We start from the raw sequence: 18609 nt of genomic DNA, 5'->3' as shown, positions 1-18609 counted from the left end.
TAACCCTAACTCCAACTCTAATTCAAACTTAAACCCTAACTAGATAACCCTTTAATTTTAACCCTAACCCTATCCCTAACGCTAATCCTAACTCTATCTCTAATTGTAACCCTAATCGTAATCCTATCTCTAATTCCATCCCTAACCCTAACCCTAGTTCACCAAGTATATAACACATATGGTTCTGTAACCCTAATTATAAAGTTATAATTTAATAACAATAACTCTAATTCGCTAACCCAAATTTTAACTATACCCCTATCGTTAACCCTAGAACTCTAATTCTAAATCTTAACCCTAACCCTAAGGAAAACCCTAAGTCTAACTAACTCTAACTCTAACTCAAACCCTAATCTAACCCTAACCCTAATCTAATCCTAACACAAACTCAAACCCTAATCTAACCCTAACTCAAACTCAAACACTAGTCTAACCCTAGCTCAAACTTAAACCCTAATCTAACCCTAACCCTAACTCTAATTCTAACCCTAACGTTAATCTAACTCTAATCCTAACACTAATTGTAATCCTAACCCTAGTCCTAACTCTATCTCTAATCAAAACCCTAATCATAATCCTACCTCTAATTCCACCCCTAACTCTAACTCTAGTTCACCCTATATAACACAGGTAGTTCTGTAACCCTAATTGTAAAGTTGTAATTACATAACAATAACCCTAATTTGCTAACCCAGACTTTAACTATACCCCTATTGTTAACCCTAGAACTCTAAATCTAAATCTTAACCATAACCATAGGCCAAACCCTAACTCTAACACTAGCTCTAACTCAAACTCAAAACCTAAATCTAACCTTAATCTAACCCTAACCCTAATCGTAATCTAACCTTAACCCAAACTCAAATCCAAATCTAACCCTAACTTAAACTCAAACCTTAATATAACCCTAACCCTAACTCTAGCTTTAACTCTAACTCAAATCCTAACTCTAACCCTAATCTAACCCTAACTCAAACTCAAACCTTAATCTAACCCTAACCCTAACTCTAATTCTAACCCTAACCCTAACTCTAATTCTAACCCTAACCCTAACACTAATTCTAACTCAAACTCAACCCCTAACTAAATAACCCTTTAATTCTAACCCTAACCCTAACCCTAGTCCTAGCTCTTTCTCTAATTGTAACCCTAACCATAATCCTCTCTAATTCCACCCCTAACCCTAACCCTAGTTCACCCTATATCTAAACCTAACCCTAATCTAGCCCTAAGCCTAACCCTAATCAAACCCTAACCCAAACTCAAACCCTAATCTAACCCTAACCCTAACCCTAGAACTCTAATTCTAATTCTTAACCCTAACCCTAAGCCAAACCCTAACTCTAACTAACACTAACTCAAACTCAAACCCTAATCTAACCCTAACCATAACCCTAGAACTCAAATTCTAATTCTTAACCCCAACCCTAAGCCAAACACTAACACTAACTAACTCAAACTCAAATTCAAACCCTAACTCTAAGTCTAATCTAAACCTAACCTTAACTCTATCTCTAACCCTAACCCTAACTCTAATTCCACCCATAACCCTAACCTTAACAGGCTATATATAACCCTAGTTCTGTAACCCTAATTATAATCTTAATTTTATAACTCTAACTCTAACTAGATAGCTTGAACCCTAACTAACACTAACTCTAACTCTAACTCTAGCTCTAGAACTCAAACCCAAACTCTAACTCTAACCCTAACTCTAACCCTAATCTAACTCAAACTCAAACCCTGATGTAACTCTAACCCTAATCTAACCCTAATGCAAATTGAAACCCTAATCTAACCCTATCTCAAACCCAAACCTTAATCTAACCCTAACTCAAACTCAAATCCTAATCTAACCATAACCCAAACTCAAACCCTAATCTAACCCTAACTCAAACTAAAACCCTAATCTAACCCTAACTCAAACTCAAACCCTAATCTAACCCTAACCCAAACTTAAACCCTAATCTAACCCTAACTCAAACTCAAACCCTGATCTAACCTAGCTCAAAATCAAACCCTAATCTGACCCTAACCCTAACTCTAGAACTCCAATTCTAATTCTTGACCCTAAACCTAACCCAAATCCTAACTTTAACTAACTCTAACTCTAACTCAAACCCTAACTCAAACCCTAATCTAACCCTAACCCTAACCCTAACTTTATCTCTAACCCTAACCCTAACTCTAACTCTAACTCCAACTATAACTCAAACCCTAACTCAAGCCGTAATCTAATCCTAACTCTAACCATGATCTAACTCAAACTCTAATCTAACTCAAATTGTAACCCTAACGAGCTTTCTTTGTCATGTATGATATATTGATGTGTAGATTAGATGATGTACGATTTGTATATTTTATATATAAATTTGTGTACTAGACTAACTCTCCCTAACTCTAACTCTAACTCTCACCCTAACTCAAACCCTAATCTAACTCAAACATAAAACCTAATCTAACTCTAACCCTAATCTAACCGTAACCCAAACCCAAACTCAAACCTAAACTCAAAAACAAACCCTAATCTAACCCTAACCCTAATCCCAACCCTAGAACTCTAATTTTAATTCTTAACCCTAACCCTAAGCCAAACCCTAACTCTAACTAAATCTAACTCAAACTCAAACATTAAATCTAACCCTACTCTAATCCTAACCCTAATCTAACCCTAACCCAAACTTAAACCCTAATCTAACCCTAACTCAATCCCAAACCATAATCTAACCCCAACCCTATCTCTAATTCTAACTCTAACTCAAACCCTAACTAGATAACCCTTTAATTCTAACCCTGACCCTAACCCTAGTCCTAACTCTATCTCTAATTGTAATCCTATCTCTAATTCCACCCCTAACCCTAATCCTAGTTCACTAGGTATATATAACCCAGGTACTTATGTAACCCTAATTAGAAAGTTGTAATTACATGACAATAACCCTAATTCGCTAACCGAAACTTTAACTATAACCCTATTGTTAACCCTAGAACTCTAATTCTAAATCTTAACCCTAACCCTAAGCCAAACCATAACTCTAAATAACTCAAACTCAAACTCAAACCTTAACTCAAACCCTAACCCTATCCCTAATCTAACCCTAACCCAAACTCAAACCTTAATCTATTCCTAACTAAAACTCAAACCTTAATCTAACCCTAACTCAAACTCAAACCCTAACTCAAACTCAAACCCTAATCTAACCCTAACCTTAACTTTAATTCTAACCCTAACCCTAATCTAACCCTAACCTTAACTCTAATTCTAACCCAAACTCAAACCCTAACTAGATAACCCTGTAATTCTAACCCTAGCCCTAACCCTAGTCCTAACTCTATCTCTAATTGTAACCCTAATCATAATCCTATCTCCAATTCCACCCCTTACCCTAACTCTAGTTCACCGTATATAACCCAGGTAGTTCTATAACCCTAATTATAAAATTGTAATTACATAACAATAACACTAATTTGCTAACCTAAACTTTAACTATACCCCTATTGTTAACTCTAGAACTCTAATTCTAAATCTTAACCCTAACCTTAAGCCAAACCCTAACCCTAACTCAAACTCAAACTCAAACTCAAACTCAAACCCTAAGCTAAACCTAATCCTAAGTGTAATCTAACGCTAACCCAAACTCAAACCTTAATCTAACCCTAACTCAAAGTCAAACCCTAATCTAACCCTAACTCAAACTCAACCCTAATCTAACCCTAACCCCAACTCTAGCTCTAACTCTAACTCAAACCCTAACTCAAACCCTAATCTAACCATAACCCTAATGCTAATTTGACCCTAATCCAAACTCAACCTAATTCTAACTGTAACCCTAACTCTAATTCTAGCTCAAACTCAAACCCTAACTAGATAACCCTTTTATTCTAACCCTAACCCTAACCCTAGTCCTAACTTTATCTCTAATCATAGCCCTAATCGTAATCCTATCTCTAATTCCACCCCTAACCCTAACCCTAGTTTACTCTATATCTAACCCTAACTCTATCTCTAACCTTAACCCTAACTCTAACTCAAACTCTAACCCTAACTCTAACCCTAATCTAACCCTAACCATAACCCTAAATTAACCCCAACCCAAACTCAAACCCTAATCCAACCCTAACTCAATCTCAAACCCTCACTCCAACTAACTCAAACTCAAACTCAAACCCTAGTCTAACCCTAACCCTAACCCCATAACTCTAATTCTAATTCTTAATTGTAATCCTTAGCCAAACCCTAACTCTAACTAACTCAAACCCTAATCTAACCCTAACACTAACCCTAATCCTAACTCTAATTCTACTCATAACTTGACCCTAATAGACTATATATAACCCTAATTATAATCTTAATTTTATAACTCTAACTTTAACTAGATTACTTGAACCCTAACTAACTGCAACTCTAACTCTAGCTCTAGAACTCAAACCCTAACTCTAACTAACTCAAACTCAAACCCTAGCTCAAACCCTAATCTAACTCTAACCCTAATCTAAACCTAATGCAAACTAAAACTCTAATCTAACCCTAACTCAAACTCAAACCCTAATCTAACCCCAACCCAAACTCAAACCCTAATCTAACCCTAATTCAGACTCAAACCCTAATCTAACCCTAATCTAAACTCAAACCCTAATCTAAACCAAACACAAACTCAAACCCTAATCTAGCCCTAACTCAAACTCAAACCTTAATCTAACCCTAACCCTAACTCTAGAACTCTAATTCTAATTCTTAATCCTAACCCTAACCCTAACCCTAACCCTAACCTTAACTCTAACTAACTCTAACTCTAACTCTAACTCAAACCCTAACTCAAACCCTAATCTAACCCTAACCCTAACCCTAATTTTATCTCTATCCCTAACCTTTACTCTAATTCTAACTCTAACTCAAACCCTAACTCAAACCTTAATCTAACTCAAATCCTAACTCAAACCCTAATCTAACTCAAATCATAACCCTAACGAGCTCTCTTTGTCATGTATGATATATTGATGTGTAGATTAGATGATGTACGATTTGTATCTTTTAAATATAAATTTATGTACTAGACTACACGTATGTATGTGTGTATTTACAATATAGATTAGCTTGATTATTCTAGATATGATTTCACACAATCAGCTTACTCAATAGCTCGAGGGTGATGAGGCTCCTGTTGTGACTCCTACTACTGTAGCTCTTGCTATAACTCATGGCATAGTTCATGGTGCTACTCGTGGTGACACTCATGGTGGGTCTTGTAGTACAGCTCGTGGTGGGGCTCATGGTACAACTTGTGGTGGGGCTCATGGTGGGGCTCGTGCTGCAGCTCCTGGTGTGACTCTTTTTGTAGGTTTTGGTGTGTCTCTTGCTATGGTTCTTTGTGCGGCTCTTGCTATGGGACCTCTATGCATTGATATTGATGCACTATTTGCATTTGTAGAGCATGAGGTTATTAGATTAGAGTAGTCTATACTATCCTCTAATGATGGTTTATATAGAGACATTTGTATGACCATAAGTAGGAATCTATAGGATCTGATTGCTAGATTTAGAGCACATAATTCATTTACCCCTAATGTATTAGTTGCCATATCTAGGGAGCTTAGAGTTGAGATTTTAGGAGATGCATCTTTTGATGACATAAAAAGGGTGGCCCCCAAAGTTGTCATCAAACAAGATTTGTTTCCATCATATGAGGGTGCCTAGGGCAGGGTGAGGGGTTATCGAGTGACATGTTGCATAGATCTTGTTGTCGCCAGTATGATCTATCCTCATTTCTTAGTCGTGCATGGTCGTTATCCTAATAATGATCATATACCTCTTTATTTTGCATAGAAAATGTACGTTGAGTTCCATGTGGGGCTCAACATCAACTACTTAGATATTCCAAATTATTGCAGATAGGGTCATGGTCATATCACAGATTGTGAGTAGTATCACAGTGCATAATGTGTACCATCTCTAGATGTTAGACAGTTCGTTGGGCAGAGACTTCCTCGAGTAACTCTAGCACTATCTCCTATTGCTGATAGAGTTGCGATTGCTTCCCAAAGGGGAGCAATTGACAGTATTGGACACATTGCATCTACGGTTGTTAGTATCACATTTGACTCTCTTGGTTGCTATATTCACACTCAACCAAGTTGTCCAGGTCGAGCATCTTTGGAGGCATCGAGTAGCACTTTAGGAACCTTCCCTGATGAGGCATATAGAGCTGCTAGACTACTAGTACCAGGTGATGTTCGTGTTATTTGTGGACAACACACACATATGGATCTAGCACTATATTTTTTGGAGGTGCTATTGCAGGGTATCATTTATATTTTTGATACATAAGGGATACCAGTTCACTTAGTGATGGACACCATTAGACTGCATCAGAGGCCCATAGTTCCACAGGCACAGACCACACTAGTGATAGTTGCCACACAAAATAGCTCACAACATTCTGCAGTAGGCTCACAAGACTCTATAGATGGCTCAGGCATACAAGTTAGAGATGTGAAGATCACAACTGATGGCCTTGATGATTTTGGCAAATAGTTACGAGGGCTATCTGAGATTGATACTAGTCAGAGCATGGGATTTTCATCATACATGGACATGTTATTCTAACCCAACACTGATTCTATACCATTACCCAACCTATTACACACACCACTTCAATCGTCATTACTAGCAATTGGAGATTGTGGTGCTGAGGGTGCTTTAGAAGGTGTTGGAGCTTAAGGAGATGTTGTTGGTGTATTAGGACGGGATGTTGACACTAGTACTATAGGTGCATCAATGGATGATATAATGAAGTCTAATGATCATCCTCTAGCTCTTGAGACCCAGGTACATATATAGTATTTTTAAATTTAAATATATGAAATTTAAGAATAGTTCATTAGATAGATATTCAAAAATAGTAATAAATTAAATAAATTATGCAAGCACAGGTCATTGAGCACATTATTACATCTAGTGTTGGGTCAAGGCATGCATGTTAGAAAGAGGATTCTACTGAGACACCCAATAGTGCTCAAGTACAAGTTTTAAATAGTTTGTAAAGTTATTTATGTTTCAAACTATATGCACTCGTATTCATGTACACACACACACACACACACATTCATTGGTTATAATTGTTAAATCAATTAGTAGGACTAAAGATACATATTTGTTTTATGTGCATAAAAATATGTTAGTAGGTAAGCCAATATATTATTTTAAAAAACTTTTACAAAATATAATATTCTTAAAAACTTTCACCCATGGTAATTAATATTATTAAAATGTATACATTTAAAGCTCCTCAAATTGGATATATCAAGCCAAATAACTTTAAATTAATTCAAATTATTATAAAATAAATCTTAAGAATAAGTAATAGATAAGATAATATTATTAAATTAATATAACATTTGATCATTATAATTGTTAATCAATTAGTAGAACTAAAGATGCATATTTGTTTAATGTGGATAAAAATATGGTAGTAGGTAAGCCAATACATTATTTGAAAAAAACTTTTACAAAATATAATATTCTTAAAAACCTTCATCCATGGTAATTAATATTATTAAAATGAATACATTTAAACGTCCTAAAATTGGATATATCAAGCCAAACAACTTTAAATTAATTCAAATTATTATAAAATAAATCTTAAGAAGAAGTAATAGATAAGATAATATTATTAAATTAATATAACATTCATCTATCATAATTGTTAAATCAATTAGTAGGACTAAAGTTACATATTTGTTTTATGTGGATAAAAATATGGTAGTAGGTAAGCCAATATTTTAAAAAACTTTTACAAAATATAATATTCTTAAAAACCTTCATCCATGGTGATTAATATTATTAAAATGTATACATTTAAAGGTCTAGAAATTGGATATATCAAGCCAAACAACTTTAAATTAATTCAAATTATTATAAAATAAATCTTAAGAGGAAGTAATAGATAAGATAATATTATTAAATTAATATAACATTTCTCCATTATAATTGTTAATCAATTAGTAGGACTAAAGATACATATTTGTTTTATGTGGATAAAAGTATGGTAGTAGGTGTAAGCCAATAAATTATTTAAAAAAAAACTTTTACAAAATATAATATTCTTAAAAACCTTCATCCATGGTAACTAATATTATTAAAATGTATACATTTAAAGGTCCTGAAATTGGATATATCAGGCCAAACAACTTTGAAATAATTCAAATTATTATAAAATAAATCTTAAGAAGAAGTAATAAATAAGATAATATTATTAAATTAATATAACATTCGTTTGTTATAATTGTTAAATCAATTAGTAGGATTAAAGATACATATTTGTTTTATGTGGATAAAAATATGGTAGAAGGTAAGGCAATACATTATTTAAAAAAACTTTTACAAAATATAATATTCTTAAAAACCTTCATCCATGGTAATTAATATTATTAAAACGTATACATTCAAAGGTCTTGAAATTTGATATATTAAGCCAATCAACTTTAAATTAATTCAAATTATTATAGAATAAATCTTATGAAGAACTAATATCTCTAAGATAATATTATTAAATTAATATAACATTCATCCCTTCTAATTGTTAAATCAATTAATATTACAAAATGTCTACATTTAAAGGTCCTAAAATTTGATTTAAATTAAATTAGACCATCTCAAAGCCTAGTTCAACCATGATGTACACTTATAACATGTAATATGTTCTCATGATCTTCACTATCTAGTCTCCACTTGTGACATACATGCTTAAATTTGACTGGATGTAGACAAAGCCCGGTGGCAACAACTAGGTGGTTGCATTGTAAAACTTTGTTGTTAGGTTGCTAATCAGCAAAGTGTATTCCATGTTGGACTATTCTGTCTTGCTTCAAATATGTTCCTAGTATCACAATAGGAACCTACACCACAAATTTAAATATTTTAAAATTTGATAGATATAAAGTTACCTAGATATGTATAAATTCATATATGTATGTGTGCATGTATGTATAATACCTATGGTGAACAACATTTCATTTCTTTCTTTAGGGTTATATAACTTTGTCCTCTCTATAGTACATCACAATAAATAATAATTGACACCTTCATGATTTCCAGGCTCAGCAATCACTACAAAGACATCTCTTGCAGAGCAAGTATACATATATGTATAGTTTATAAGATAATTCATTGATAATTAAACTAGCACTCGCATCGAAAAGGAGCTGCAAGGATTACGTCGATAGGAAATAATATGTAGTTTAAAATATAACATTGAAATACACCAGATAAATTTTTAAATTGTGCTTGTATTTTTTAATATGATTATAAGATACATTATTTTTTGAACTAGTAGAAAATTATTTGAATTCTATATTTGTCTATATTTAATTAAAGAAAAGAAAAGATTTGAAACATTTTCAATAGTGAAAAGAAGCTTATGTATATTGGTACATGATTTTTATATCTATCTATAGTTTTTGAAATTAAAAGTGACCAAAAATAAGGGGGTCGGCCCTTAATAGTGAAAAGGTTGGTAACCAACACATTACTAGCCAATAACAAAAACAGACAAATAGAACATGAGTACCGGTAGGCAGAGATTTATACCATAAACCAAAAAGCTAGAACCAGAAAGGAAACAACCTAGCTACTAACCACATAGTCCATAAAGGCACCCAGGCCTAATAAAATCTTAAATACAACTGATTACCAGCAAAACCATTACTGCCATAAAAGTATATAAAGTCTTTGGATCCTTAGATCCCCATAAGTGAACAGAACTATAAAAGACTTAGATTTATTTTCTCCCTTTTCCCCTTGCATGAAGTAGAATCTAGGCCCAGTCATCAGCAAGAAACTTGAAGAGTAATTTGTTGTCCTCCATGTCCAAGCCATCTTCCTCCTTCTCCTGTGCCAACAATTAGAGGGTAGTAGCAGCAACATGAGTAACTTTAAGCCCAAACTTGGAGAAGGTGAAAAACCCCTCCTCCAAAGCTTTGACCCTTTCCTCCAGGTTCATGTAATGCTCCTCCATCACCTCAATCTCCTCTTTATGCTCGTCGACCTTCTTTGCAACAACCTCCTTCATTTTCTGTCCTTGTGGTTTATCTTGCAACACTCGTGGGTTAGAGGAGTTCTTCAAATTTTCCTTAACAGGGGAAGAAATGGTAATTGGGGAATTATCCTTTTTGCTCATCTTATCACAAAAAGTAATAGGTTTGAGTAAGAAGCTGGCTGAAACATGGGTTGTCTCAGTATTCCTTTCTTTGCCATCTGACACTTGAGTTTGAGTATCATCCATCAAAATGTTCCCAGAATTGAAACTTTTTCCCCCCTCCTCATTATCTTCATCCTTTTTGGAGTTGGAAATATTTTCCTCCTCCCTTCTATCACTATTATTTCTTGAGCTATCTTCTTCAACTTCCTCAACAGTGTATCTGATGGACTTCTGCTTAACCCTAGCCTGGGACTGAGCTAAGCTACCAGACCTTCTTCTTGCTTTTCCCCCAATATCCTCACCAGTATCTTCTCCAACAACATCAACCACTTTATCAACTTTAATTTTCTTGTTTCCCTTTTGTTCTAAGGCTATGTCAAGTTTTTTCTTTTTCTTAGTATCCTTGCTAGGAGATGGCCTAGGAGTATAGATTTTCGTCCTCGTATTGGAGCTCAGGGGGGAAATTAGACTATGGCAGAGGTTTTTCACTACAAACTCTCTGGGGGGACACAAAGCTAAGTGGAACTGATACAGATGAAAAATTAACCCCTGATGAATAATGGTGAAGTTTAAGGATTTACTCTTTTTTTCCCTAATATCATTAATCATATCCTCAAGTGAATGCAGAAGGAAAAATGGAATGGAAATGAAATCCCTATTTCTAAAGTGATTCAACAAAGGAAAATGATAATAATAGTACACTCCAAACTTTCCTTCCAATTTGAGATACTTCATCAGGACTAGACACACATCATCCCAAGGCTCAGGTAACTTATCCCTTTTAAACCCTCCTCTATAGCGAATTGGCTCCTCATTCTCTGCAAATAAGTTATTCATGCTAGCCTCATCTGAGACTTTAGTGACTTTCTTCCATTTTTTGCCCTTCACTATGAGTCTTGTTGCCATGGCAATTACCTCCTCTATGACTTGAAATGTAATGCCATTGATTGTAACCTTCCTATCATTCCAATTATTCACAAATTGTAACACACAATTTTCATCATACCCAGCCATGGACATCATATAGGGAAAAAAACCCCCTTCTTTCAAAAGATACCAGGTCACCATCCTGTCCTTGAAGTTCTCTAATCTCATTGGTTCCAACTGATTCAGATCACCTCCCATTTCAATTCCTCCACTATTCAGCCTCTCTTCCTCAAAAATATGCTTCGGAACTTTATCACTTTCAAATTCTCTATGGCTACTCTCTTGCTTAAATCCTTTAAGGAAATAGGGATCAAAATTACAGACCCGTGTATGATGTGCTCTTGAATCCCATAACATCTTATTATGAGATTCATGGGTATTAAAAAACCTAATTTTCTCTCCCTGTCGATTTCTGACATCCCAATCCATAATATCTATCGTACTTCCTTTTGGAGAGTGATTTGAAGCTTGCAACAAGTTTCCATAATTATGAAAAGATAATTTCCTTAATTCGTAATTAATCCACTTATCATTTGTATGGCCACGTCTATCTCTTATTTCCAAAATGCTAAAGTTTAATTTAGCGACAAAGTTTTCCATCTTTCCAAATTTGGCCTTTTAAATATAGTGATCACCATTTTGAATTTTGTTGCCTTTTTCCTTGGATATCAACATCCTTCAATTTTTGTTGATATCAACTAAATTTTTCCAGCACGTGATTTCCCTAATGTTAAACCCCATGGCAGTCGTAGCGTCTGCCTCTTAATTACCCTCCTAGTAGATATGCTGCAGGTGGACCATTCTCATTTCCTCCAATATATTTTTAATATCCAGGATGATATTTCTAATCTTCCATCTCAATTTTGCCTCCCCCTTTACCCAATTGATCACTAGTTTGGAGTCCCCTTCTATAGTTAACTCTAAAATGTTTCTTTCCCTAGAGAGTTGAAGACCCCATAATAACGCCATAGCTTTTGCCACATTATTGCTACCAATCCCCACCTAGCCTGCATAAACCAATAACACATCACCATTCCTGTCTCTCAGCACACCTCCAGCCGCTCCATGTCCTCCTTTTGCAGCTCCATCAAAATTTAGTTTATACTGTGTGATGGTGGGTGGTCTCTATATTGTTTGTTGTCTCCTCCTCCTAGCGAAGTTATCAAATAGGAAGAAATCCTCTTGACAACCCCAATTCTCAACCACAATGCCTTCAAGTCTTTTGAGTTCCTCCTTTGGCATCTTGTATTTAGCTACCCATAGATTTTCCTTCAATAGTTTGTTCATCACTCCAAAAACCACTTCAACCGTCTTATTTTCCTCCCTGAATGTCCTATTATTCCTTTCTTTCCATATGTGCCAACATACATATGGCGGGATAATCTTCCATAAAAGGATTAGTCTTGGATGATGGAATGGGCAATCCCAATTGTCCACAAATTGTCCCAAGTTATCTTTCATGACCCAAGCCACCCCCAATCTTTCCCAAACCTTAGTCCAGATGTCAACCGCAAATTGATATTCAATGAAAAGGTGGTAAATACTTTCTTCCTTTTGTTCACAAAGGCAACAACGATTTGTTATGTAGAATCCCATTTTTTTCAAATTATCAATTGTTAAAATTTTTCCACGTTGAACCATCCACAAAAAGAAACTAATCTTAGGTATAAGGTTACTGATCCATACCTTGCTTCACGTAGTTGGGTATAGTTCCTTATTGAACATTAAGGTATAAGCAGATTTGATAGTGAAGTTCCCATTCTGAGTTAAATCCCAAGCCATGATATTTATCTATAGTTAATTAAAGAAAAGATTTGAAATATTTTCAATAGTAAAAAGAAATAATATTAAAAAATCTAAGCTCACTATATTGATACATGATTTATTTCATAAAGTAATACATTTTGAAAGTAAAATATTTGAAGTATTTACGCAGTTTTTAATTTAGAAAACTTTACGCATTTTTTAATTTAGAAAACTAAGTTTGGTATATTGATACATGATCCATAAAGTAACATATTTTTAGTGTAAATTTAATTGAGTAGCAGATATAGTAGAGCTAAAAAATGGTGACTATCAAGAAAAATGTTGTTCTTTAGTACTAATTTGGCCCATTGTTTGAATCTAAAATTTAAAGTAATCCATAGCTAAAAAATGAGTATCAATGAGGCTTCAACTCTGAGTTGTGCACACCGAAAAGAAAATACATTGAGTGATTAGTAGGTACTACCATTAGCACGAAGGAAAACTTCAATTTAACCAATAGAAAATATATTAGTTAAATTAATATAGAGATTTATTTTATAAAAGTAAAAAAGAAAATTTATCAACTATAAATAAGAATAAGTTTTAAAAATAATAGTAACATCTTTTACATTATAGGTAACCATGCACTTGTCACATTTTGACCCAAGTGTTTTGGAATTTTCCAAATTACAAATAAAACGTGATAACACGTGCCTCTACACTTGTCCCATTTTGGCAATTTTAGTTTTTTTTTTCCAAGTGCATTCTCTAGAGACATCCAACTTTGAATGTAGAGACATCCAACTTTTTAGAGTTTGTAATGACAATTAATACCACAAATTTCACAATTTCAGTATGATATTTATGTGTCAGCTGAGACATTAATGCATCAAATTTTATATGATTGAACATGGAACCCATTACTGGGCAAGAAATGAGCTTGATTGTGCTTGTTTCCTTATCTCAGTTTATAATCTTTGCAAGCAAGCAAGTTGCTTTCTTGCCACAATTTTGATACATTGTGGAGAGATGAAATGCAGCTATAAGTTAATCATTTTTTTTTCTCTTTGCATTTTAAAATCAAGTGGAACTTAAAGCTAAGTTCTTAAGGATTGTATTGAACTAATGCCAATTTTTCAAAGGTGCGTAGATAAATAAATTATCCTTTTCTTTCTTTAATCAATATACTCTTCTCTAGTTGTCATGTAATAGGCATCTAATTGAACATTCTTTTGCTAATTCTACAATTATATCATGGCATTGGATTACAATGTAGCTTGAGAATTGGTTTTAGCAATGAAGAGGCCATTGAAGACATAGGTTTATTAACTTCATACCATCTATGAGGAGGAAGAGGAGACTGAAAGAACAACATTGCTATTATCTAGTGGTCCTCAAAATAGAGGAAATAAATTCCAATTTGAGAGGTTTTTATTTATGGTAATACTTCTAAGTATTATGGTTGCATTTCTTTCCAAATGAATAGAGTTCAATCTTCATAGTGTACCATGAATCTGTGTTAAATGTTGGTTTTGGCTGCAAGAAGATTTTATCAATTAAATTTTTATGGACTCTGTGGTATTGCCCTCTCTCATATTCATGCTCCATCTCAATAGAAGTTGTTAGATTAGTAATAGTGGTAGTCTCCTTCATTCCTACACTTTCACATTCTGCACCCTATTCTGTTGCCAATTAATCATGTACTTGCTCTGCTTCTCTTCTATGGAAATGGACCACCTTGGCATATAAGAAGGAAAGGATCCCTAAAGTCCCACATGGAGTTTTGCACAAGAGGTGTTGAGACTGAAAAGTCACCACAACAAATATCTTTATGCAGAGGATGATGAGATGGCTACCAATCAAGATGGAGATGGAGCTAACAAAAATGCAAGATGGCAAGTTGAATTCATTGAAGGACACTCTAAAATTAGATTGAATAGTTTTTATAACCATTACTTGATAAAAAAAGAGATACCATTTCTGCTAGGATGGACAAGAAAGAAGGTATTACAAACTGTGCCTACATCAAGCTTATATTCACTTGTTGAATGGGAACTAGTTAAGGATGGATATTTTTCATGTTTTTCTTAAAACAAAATATGGGATTTATATGCAAGAAAATGGGTTTACCAAACCATGGAGAAATAGAGTAACCGATGACATTTCAGATAGAGAAATTACATAGTATTGAATTTTCTGGGAAGTTGAAGTTCCAAAAATAGATGTGAATGCAAAGGTGTGTTCTTGGCCATTGATTTCTTCGCACCCATTATTAGAAGTTCAATATCAATACTATGTATTCCATTGATTATCATGATGGTTTCCCTCTCTCTTTTAGATGGATGTTTGTTGAACTCAATGGGCATTACTTAATTTTATTGGTGAAATGAGTTTTAAATCTATTTATAGATTGTATTGACCACCTTAACCACCTCTCAGAGTCAACATTGAAGAGGTGCTTGACCTTCCAATAGACTCTTACTTTCCCCTACTTTGCAAAGGAATGATGGTAGGCAGTGGAGGACCTATCTGTTGACATTGTGTGCAATGAAGTTGCAAGGAGATGATGTTGAACTCATACCTACCCACCTTTCTTTGAAATTTATACACCTCTCCCTCCGTGTTGAAGATCCCATTATGCAACAAATGCTTCATCAACACCCTAACAGGAGATTGTAAGCCCTGTTCACCTATTTGTCTTTCTTTCACTAAGCCATTCATTGACATGTTTCTATCAATGCTGATGTCTTCCCCACCAGATTTGAGACCCTCCATCTTCTCTTAGGGCACATTTGATGACTTAAGTGCTATTAGATCATGGAATCCATCAATGAAATCTATTGCATATAATGAAATGTGCTACACATTCTGGAAACAATTTGATGGTGGAGATATTGGAATGGTTCATTTGGATTTCCATCAATAGAAAAGCCAACTTGGACTCTTAATGGCACACACTTCTAGTTGGAACACACTCAGCCTACAAATGCATGTCCAAATTAGCCATGCAAATGCATGTCTAAATTGGAGAAAACAACTAGAATTTTAACAAGGTTTTTGTGCTTCAATTTACCCAGTGTCTTACACTCTACCAAAAAGCTCTATTGGGCCTCATGCCCAACTAATCTACTTTGAGCTTCTTGATTGCAATGCTCATTCTTCTACTCAGTTCATCCATGTACACCATACTCATTGCCTCCCTTCCTATGATTCTTGTATCGCTGAATCCATCTGTGCAATCATATACTTCTCTCTTACTCACCTTCAAATTCTCTCCAAAATAATGCATCTCGATGTCTTCAAAAGTAGGGCCTTTAATTGCCTGAGAAGAATGCCTCCACCACTTGAAGAATTTTGTAGTACAAACCACAAAGAAGATTGTGATTCTAGTAAATATGCCAGCTAGTTCAATCGCCCTTGTGGATTGTTTGGAATTCTTTTTCAGGGATACTGTCCCAATCATTCTATTTTTTGATTTACAGGATTTGAACAGGGGAGTGGCATAAAGCTCTGCATTACCTAAATAGGATGAATTATCAAAGGTATTCAACTAAACACCTGCTGTTATGTGAATGCTAGAATTGAGAGAAATTAAAGATAGATTAGTTTGTTGATTATGAGATTAGAAGAGCTTATCAAATGAATTGCAATTGTTTCATTATGTAAAGTTGTTAATACATTCATGTATAAGCTTTAAGATATACATCTAAGAAGAATTACTAAATATTCTAACAATCTCTTCCTTAATTTCCACCATTAACTAACCACATCTACCTTCAGATTGGTGTAGATTCCCCTCTTACCAAAGTGTGTCAATCTCTTTTTGAACTATGTCTTGGCTGTTACGTGTTTAGGTTTCTATATTTTGTCTCTTAAAGAGGGTCACTCTTAAACATCACATACTTGACTATTTAACATTTTTATTCTAGGAATGAACCTTAGTGTGTGATGTTTATGCTATCTGCCTAAAGAAAACTTGAATTATTTTAACAAAACCCTGTAGCATTTTCTTGGGCTTCGTATTGGTGGCTTCTACCTTAAACATCACATACTTGACTATTTAACACTTCTATTTGAGGAATGAACCTTAGTGTGAGATGTTTGCACTGTCTGCCTAAAGAAGACTTCAATTCTTTTAACAAAACCCTATGTCTTTTTCTTGGGTTTCATATTGGTGGCTTCTATGAGATCTTATGATGTCCTTCATTAATAAAAACCCACCTTTCAAATCAATAGCTTCACCTTTCCTATTGGTGAATGTAAATTCTTTGTTTGTTTATTTAGAAGCAAGATTTCACTATACCCACACGATCTACTCCATGATAATAAATAGAAAGGCAATGTGCAACAAAATATATCAAATAGTCATGAGCATCAAAGATAATAGTATTTCTTCTCTTCCTACAAGTTCAAGATAAGGAGGACAAAATTAGAACATAAATAAACCATTCTATTAAATCAATAAAGTAATTTATATGTACTTCAATTTTGCAATTCTTCCAATAATTAAATAATATCAAAATAATCAAGCAAGCATGAAAGAAAGAGAGGAGCACCTTACCATCTAGTATTAATCCAAAGAGTTTGTTATATGAAAGGTTCATGATTGCCAAGGAGTTAGTCTTGGCTAGCACTTTGGGAATTGTGTCATCCAACATATTGTTCGATAGATCCAGGGACTCTAAAATTGACAAACTCCCTAGATTTGGAGGAATATGGCCAAAATTTTTTTTGGAAGAAACAATTAGACTTCTAGTCCTTTGAGCTTGCCAAACTATGTAAGAATTCTACCACTAAGCTGATTCTAGGATAAGTCCATGAAGCCCTCAGTTCGGTAAAGAAGTTGGAAATCTTATTGGTGACCCTTGAAAATGAAGTGAGCATTGGTTTTGTCTGAACTAGTGAAGCCATTGCCTAAGAGAGAATCAAAGCTGCCCCACAATATATCGTCCTAAAACCCTACTTTTGAAGGATCAGGTACAACTTGTAGAGCTTTCAATTGAGAAACTTGACTCATGTTCCCAGAAAATAGATTGTTTGACAAGTCCACTACACGCAAATCTTCCAATTCCCAAATCCACTTGGCCAAGGAGCCCTTCAACTGATTATATTTTAGTGAAAACAATCTTAGCTTTCTCATCCCTTTCCAGCTCATAGGTATAGATCCATATAGATAGTTGTAGCTGAGATTGAGATACATTAGATTGTTGAGATTTCCAAAGGAATCAGTAACATTTCCTTCCAGATCATTATTTGAGAGAGATAAGATTGAAATGCCCCTCACTAGCCCAAGATTGGGGGAATTTTCCCTTTAAATAGATTGTTGTCAAGAAAGGTATAGTTGAGCTCTGAGCAATTCACAATGGCCAGTAAAATGTCACCAGATGATCTATTGCCTGAGACATTAATGTAGGGTAGAAGCTTCCAGGAAGAAGAATTGAATTAAACTTGCCAGTTATATTACTTTCGCTCAAGCTCAGAGACTATAGATTTTGAAGTATGAGAATCTATTGTGGCATCTCTCTAGAAAGATGGTGTTTCCAAAATGCATTTCTTGCAAACTACTGAGATTTCCCAACTTGCCAAGAATTATTTCAGAGAAATGATTGACTTTTGGTTGGAACACTCTCAGCCTACACTTACCAACCACTCGTAGTTAGCCCACACTAACCTTTTCCATGTGCATCTTCTCTCTCATTGTCTAAAATCAATTACCGACAATATTTTTTGATTTGAGATA

Source organism: Cupressus sempervirens, chromosome 1 (genome assembly GCF_028749045.1).
Source record: "Cupressus sempervirens isolate cs-2001-9-10 chromosome 1, ASM2874904v1, whole genome shotgun sequence".
NCBI lineage: Eukaryota > Viridiplantae > Streptophyta > Pinopsida > Cupressales > Cupressaceae > Cupressus > Cupressus sempervirens.
Note: the sequence above shows the minus strand (reverse complement) of the source record.